The sequence below is a fragment of the Gasterosteus aculeatus genome, unplaced genomic scaffold (assembly GCF_964276395.1).
Source record: "Gasterosteus aculeatus unplaced genomic scaffold, fGasAcu3.hap1.1 HAP1_SCAFFOLD_43, whole genome shotgun sequence".
Taxonomy (NCBI): Eukaryota; Metazoa; Chordata; class Actinopteri; order Perciformes; family Gasterosteidae; genus Gasterosteus; species Gasterosteus aculeatus.
This window is the reverse complement of record NW_027554900.1, coordinates 95001-102500: the sequence shown is the minus strand read 5'-3', so window position 1 is coordinate 102500 and position 7500 is coordinate 95001.

The following is a 7500-nucleotide window of genomic DNA, read 5'->3' as shown; positions in this document are numbered from 1 at the left end:
ACCCTTCCTGCAAAGCGTCCCAAATGGTCCTTCGTCGTCGGATATCTGTCGGGAAATACCGCTCTATGGAACTGTTTATTTCATCCATCCACTGCACCTGCTGTTCTGACATCAGCATCCGAGAATAGTGTCCCGTACTGGGACATGGTCTGGCATATCCCGCTCTCTGGAACTCTGTATTCATCCATGCGTTACACCTGCTGTTCTGACATCAGCATCCGAGAATAGTGTGCCGTTATGGGACATGGTCTGGGATCTCCTGCTCTATGGAACTGTTTACTTCATCCATCCACTGCACCTGCTGTTCTGCCATCAGTGTCCGACAATAGCGCTTCATCATCGGATAACTGCCGTGAGATACCGCTCTCTGGAACTGTTTCTTTCATCCATCCACCGCACCTGCTGTTCTGCCATCAGTGTCCGACAACAGCGCTTCTTCATCGGATATCAGCCGGGATCTCACGCTCTCTGGAACTGTTTATTTCATCCATCCACCGCACCTGCTGTTCTGACATCAGCATCCGAGAATAGTGGCCCGTACTGGGACATGGTCTGGGATCTCCCGCTCCATGGAACTGTGTTCTGTTTATTTCCTTCATCCACTGCACCTGCTGTTCTGACATCAGCATCCGAGAATAGTGTCCCGTACTGGGACATGGTCAGGGATCTCCCGCTCCATGGAACTGTGTTCTGTTTATTTCCTTCATCCACTGCACCTGCTGTTCTGACATCAGCATCCGAGAATAGTGTCCCGTACTGGGACATGGTCAGGGATCTCCCGCTGTCTGGAACTGTGTATTCATCCATCCAGTGCACCTGCCGTTCTGCCATCAGTGTCCGAGAACAGTGCTTCTTCATCGGATATCAGCCGGGATCTCACGCTCTCTGGAACTGTTTATTTCATCCATCCAGTGCACCTGCCGTTCTGCCATCAGTGTCCGAGAACAGTGCTTCTTCATCGGATATCAGCCGGGATCTCACGCTCTCTGGAACTGTTTAATTCATCCATCCACTGCACCTGCTGTTCTGCCATCAGTGTCCGACAATAGCGCTTCTTCATCGGATATCAGCCGGGATCTCACGCTCTCTGGAACTGTTTATTTCATCCACCGCACCTGCTGTTCTGCCATCAGTGTCCGACAACAGCGCTTCATCATCGGATAACTGCCGTGAAATACCGCTCTCTGGAACTGTTTATTTCATCCACCGCACCTGCTGTTCTGCCATCAGTGTCCGACAACAGCGCTTCATCATCGGATAGCTGCCGTGAAATACCGCTCTCTGGATCTGCTCTGTTCTGGCAGGTAATCAGGGAGATTTTAAGTAGATGAGTGTCCGGGAATAGTGCACTGCACTCGGGCAGGTCACGCCGCGTAACCCGCCCCGTATCCCGGTTCCCGAACCCGCTTTTCCGCCCAAAGTTGTCCGAAGATGCTTAGGCCCAGCTGGGGAACGCTCCCCACGAAGCCCGGGTCTCAGCCCTGGAGCCCTGTGTTTCCGAAAACCAGGTTTCTGAAATCTGCGACCTGGTGGCCCAGTGATGTCAGCTGGAACTTTTTTTTTCCGGTCCGCTCAAAATTCTCCAGGGGATTTTAGGGCTTTGCGCCACATATTCCGACTTTTACTTAGTTTCTGACGGAGCCAAAAAAGTCCGGGTTTTTTTGCCCTCCTTATCGTCCCGACTGGAAACTTTAACTTTTTTTTTAAGTCAGAAAATTAAAGTCTTTTTCATCCAGGAGACCGACCCTTCCTTCAAAGTGTCCCATACAGTGCTTCGTCATCGGACATCGGCCGGGATCTCACGCTCTCTGGAACTGTTTATTTCATCCATCCACTGCACCTGCTGTTCTGACATCAGCATCCGAGAATAGTGTCCCGTACTGGGACATGGTCTGGGTTCTGCCGCTCTCTGGAACTCTGTATTCATCCATGCGGTACACCTGCTGTTCTGCCATCAGTGTCCGTGAACAGTGATTCTTCATCGGATATCAGCCGGGATCTCACGCTCTCTGGAACTGTTTAATTCATCCATCCACTGCACCTGCTGTTCTGACATCAGCATCCGAGAATAGTGTCCCGTACTGGGACATGGTCTGGGATATCCCGCTCTCTGGAACTATGTTCTGATTATTTCCTTCATCCACTGCACCTGCTGTTCTGACATCAGCATCCGAGAATAGTGTCCCGTACTGGGACATGGTCTGGGATATCCCGCTCTCTGGAACTATGTTCTGATTATTTCCTTCATCCACTGCACCTGCTGTTCTGACATCAGCATCCGAGAATAGTGTCCCGTACTGGGACATGGTCTGGGATATCCCGCTCTCTGGAACTATGTTCTGATTATTTCCTTCATCCACTGCACCTGCTGTTCTGACATCAGCATCCGAGAATAGTGTCCCGTACTGGGACATGGTCTGGGATCTCCCGCTCTCTGGAACTATGTTCTGATTATTTCCTTCATCCACTGCACCTGCTGTTCTGACATCAGCATCCGAGAATAGTGTCCCGTACTGGGACATGGTCAGGGATCTCCCACTGTCTGGAACTGTGTATTCATCCATCCGCTGCACCTGCTGTTCAGCCATCAGTGTCCGTGAACAGTGCTTCTTCATCGGATATCAGCCGGGATCTCACGCTCTCTGGAACTGTTTATTTCATCCATCCACTGCACCTGCTGTTCTGACATCAGCATCCGAGAATAGTGTCCCGTACTGGGACATGGTCTGGCATATCCCGCTCTCTGGAACTATGTTCTGTTTATTTCCTTCATCCACTGCACCTGCTGTTCTGACATCAGCATCCGAGAATAGTGTCCCGTACTGGGACATGGTCTGGCATATCCCCCTCTCTGGAACTATGTTCTGTTCATTTCCTTCATCCAGTGCAACTGCTGTTCTGCCATCAGTGTCCGACAATAGCGCTTCATCATCGGATATCTGCCGTGAAATACCGCTCTCTGGATCTGCTCTGTTCTGGCAGGTAATCAGGGAGATTTTAAGTAGATGAGTGTCCGGGAATAGTGGGCCGTTCTGGGACTTGGTCTGGGATATCACACTCTCTGGAACTATGTTCTGTTTATTTCCTTCATCCAGTGCACCTGCTGTTCTGCCATCAGTGTCCGACAATAGCGCGCCGTTCTGGGACTTGGTCTGGGATATCACGCTCTCTGGAACTATGTTCTGTTTATTTTCTTCATCCAGTGCACCTGCTGTTCTGCCATCAGTGTCCGACAATAGCGCGCCGTTCTGGGACTTGGTCTGGGATATCCCGCTCTCTGGAACTATGTTCTGTTAATTTCCTTCATCCAGTGCACCTGCTGTTCTGCCATCAGTGTCCGACAATAGCGCTTCATCATCGGATATCTGTCGTGAAATACCGCTCTCTGGAACTGTGTATTAGTCCGTCCGCTGCACCTGCTGTTCTGACATCAGCATCCGAGAATAGTGCGCCGTTCTGGGACATGGTCTGGTCTCTGCCGCTCTCTGGAACTCTGTATTCATCCATGCGTTACACCTGCTGTTCTGACATCAGCATCCGAGAATAGTGTCCCGTACAGGGACATGGTCTGGTCTCTGCCGCTCTCTGGAACTCTGTATTCATCCATGCGTTACACCTGCTGTTCTGACATCAGCATCCGAGAATAGTGTCCCGTTCTGGGACATGGTCTGGTCTCTGCCGCTCTCTGGAACTCTGTATTCATCCATGCGTTACACCTGCTGTTCTGACATCAGCATCCGAGAATAGTGTCCCGTTCTGGGACATGGTCTGGGTTCTGCCGCTCTATGGAACTGTGTGTTCATCCGTCCACTGCACCTGCTGTTCTGCCATCAGCATCCGAGAATAGTGCCCCGTACTGGGACATCAGCCAGGACGCACCGCCGTCATCTCGTTCGTTCGCTCAGTCATCCATCCACGAAAGCTACCGATCAGCCACAGTGCCCGGAATGATGCCTCCTGCCGGGGTAGCGTCCGCTTGCTCCCCGACAGCCAGTTCTGCATGAGGCTCCGGTTCTTCCACCCCCGCCACTGTCCGAGGGTGTCCGAAAATACTGAGGTCTGAGTCGGATCCGAACCGCACAAACGCCGGTCTTCACGACTGGAGGCCTATGTTTCTAAAAACCGGGTTTCAGGAATCTGCGACCTGGTGGCCCAGTGATGTCGGCTGGAACTTTTTTTTTCCGGTCCGCTCAAAATTCTCCAGGCATTTTCTGAGCTTTCCTTCACATATTCCGACTTTTACTTAGTTTCTGACGGAGCCAAAAAAGTCCGGGTTTTTTTGCCCTCCTTATCGTCCCGACTGGAAACTTTAACTTTTTTTTTAAGTCAGAAAATTAAAGTCTTTTTCATCCAGGAGACCGACCCTTCCTTCAAAGTGTCCCATACAGTGCTTCGTCATCGGACATCGGCCGGGATCTCACGCTCTCTGGAACTGTTTATTTCATCCATCCACTGCACCTGCTGTTCTGACATCAGCATCCGAGAACAGTGTGCCGTTCTGGGTCATGGTCTGGGATATCACGCTCTCTGGAACTCTTTATTCATCCATGGGGTACACCTGCTGGTCTGCCATCACTGTCCGGGAATAGTGTGTCGTTCTGGGACTTGGTCTGGTCTCTGCCGCTCTCTGGAACTCTGTATTCATCCATGCGGTACACCTGCTGTTCTGCCATCACTGTCCGGGAATAGTGTGTCGTTCTGGGACTTGGTCTGGTCTCTGCCGCTCTCTGGAACTCTGTATTCATCCATCCACTGCACCTGCTGTTCTGCCATCACTGTCCGGGAATAGTGTGTCGTTCTGGGTCATGGTCTGGTCTCTGCCGCTCTCTGGAGCTCTTTATTCATCCATGCGGTACACCTGCTGGTCTGCCATCACTGTCCGGGAATAGTGTGTCGTTCTGGGTCATGGTCTGGTCTCTGCCGCTCTCTGGAACTCTTTATTCATCCATCATGTACACCTGCTGGTCTGCCATCACTGTCCGGGAATAGTGTGTCGTTCTGGGACTTGGTCTGGTCTCTGCCGCTCTCTGGAACTCTGTATTCATCCATGCGGTACACCTGCTGGTCTGCCATCACTGTCCGGGAATAGTGTGTCGTTCTGGGACTTGGTCTGGTCTCTGCCGCTCTCTGGAGCTCTTTATTCATCCATGCGGTACACCTGCTGTTCTGCCATCACTGTCCGGGAATAGTGTGTCGTTCTGGGACTTGGTCTGGTCTCTGCCGCTCTCTGGAGCTCTTTATTCATCCATGCGGTACACCTGCTGGTCTGCCATCACTGTCCGGGAACAGTGTGCCGTTCTGGGTCATGGTCTGGTCTCTGCCGCTCTCTGGAACTCTTTATTCATCCATGGGGTACACCTGCTGGTCTGCCATCACTGTCCGGGAACAGTGTGCCGTTCTGGGTCATGGTCTGGTCTCTGCCGCTCTCTGGAACTCTTTATTCATCCATGGGGTACACCTGCTGGTCTGCCATCACTGTCCGGGAACAGTGTGCCGTTCTGGGTCATGGTCTGGTCTCTGCCGCTCTCTGGAGCTGTTATTTTCCTCCATCCGGTACACCCACTGCTCTGCCATCACTGTCCGAAAATAGTGCTCCGAAATCGGGTAAGTCGCGCGGGGGGCCACCCCCGTATCTCGGCTCCAGGAGCCTCTTTCCGCCCGGGGCCTGGCCCACTATGCTTAGGTCCAGCTGGGGAACGCTCCCCCCGAAGCTCGGGGCCCTGTCCTGGAGATCTCTGTTTCCGAAAACCAGGTTTCTGAAATCTGCGACCTGGTGGCCCAGTGATGTGAGCTAAAAAAAAATTTATCGAAGCGATCTAAAAAAGCCCAGGCATTTTCTGGGCTTTCCTTCACATATTCCGACTTTTACTTAGTTTCTGACGGAGCCAAAAAAGTCCGGGTTTTTTTCGCTCCACATAGTCCCGACTGGAAACTTTAACTTTTTTTTTTTTCCATTATTTCACCCGCGGAGGTCCGCAAACACCTCCAGGGGCCCACAACGGCCGAATTAAGCCAGGAAAAAGACACCAGAACCCGGATCTCTTTACCAGACACCCCCAGAGCCCGGAACTCGGACCCAAACACCTCCAGAGGCCCACAACGGCCGAATTGGACCCGGAAAAAGACGCCAGAACCCGGATCTCTTTACCAGACACCCCCAGAGCCCGGAACACGGACCCAAACACCTCCAGAGGCCCACAACGGCCGAATTGGACCCGGAAAAAGACGCCAGAACCCGGATCTCTTTACCAGACACCCCCAGAGCCCGGATGAGCTCCACAAACACCTCCAGAGGCCCACAACGGCCGAATTGGACCCGGAAAAAGACGCCAGAACCCGGATCTCTTTACCAGACACCCCCAGAGCCCGGAACTCGGACCCAAACACCTCCAGAGGCCCACAACGGCCGAATTGGACCCGGAAAAAGACGCCAGAACCCGGATCTCTTTACCAGACACCCCCAGAGCCCGGATGAGCTCCACAAACACCTCCAGAGGCCCACAACGGCCGAATTGAACCCGGAAAAAGACGCCAGAACCCGGATCTCTTTACCAAACACCCCCAGAGCCCGGAACTCGGACCCAAACACCCCCAGAGGCCCACAACGGCCGAATTGAACCCGGAAAAAGACGCCAGAACCCGGATCTCTTTACCAGACACCCCCAGAGCCCGGATGAGCTCCACAAACACCTCCAGAGGCCCACAACGGCCGAATTGAACCCGGAAAAAGACGCCAGAACCCGGATCTCTTTACCAGACACCCCCAGAGCCCGGATGAGCTCCACAAACACCTCCAGAGGCCCACAACGGCCGAATTGAACCCGGAAAAAGACGCCAGAACCCGGATCTCTTTACCAGACACCCCCAGAGCCCGGATGAGCTCCACAAACACCTCCAGAGGCCCACAACGGCCGAATTGAACCCGGAAAAGGACGCCAGAGCCCGGGTTCCGCTCCATGACGCACACCACACCTGCAATACCGACCTCTCCCACCGGAGGGAGACAGAGGGCGCCTTCCACCCTGACTGCTGCCCGGGTGAGAGACACTATTCCTGGGGGGACTCTTTATCAGACTCCCCTTAACTAAAAGGGACTGCTGCCCGGGAAAGAGACACTATTCCTGGGGGGGGCCTTCTACCAGACCCCCCCTGCCCCAACACACCATCCCCAATTTCACAAGTGTTCACATAGCATATTCAGTCAGAACTTGTCCGTTTCAAACACCCACACCTGCAATACCGACCTCTCCCACCGGAGGGAGACAGAGGGAACCCTCCCCCCCCACGACTGCTCCCCGGGAAACAGACACTATTCCTGGGGGGACTCTTTATCAGACTCCCCTGAACTAAGCCCGACTCCTGCCCGGGAAAGAGACACTATTCCTGGGGGGGCCTTCTACCAGACCCCCCCTGCCCCAACACACCATCCCCAATTTCACATAGCATATTCAGTCACAACTTGTCCGTTTCAAACACCCGCACCTGCAATACCCACCTCTC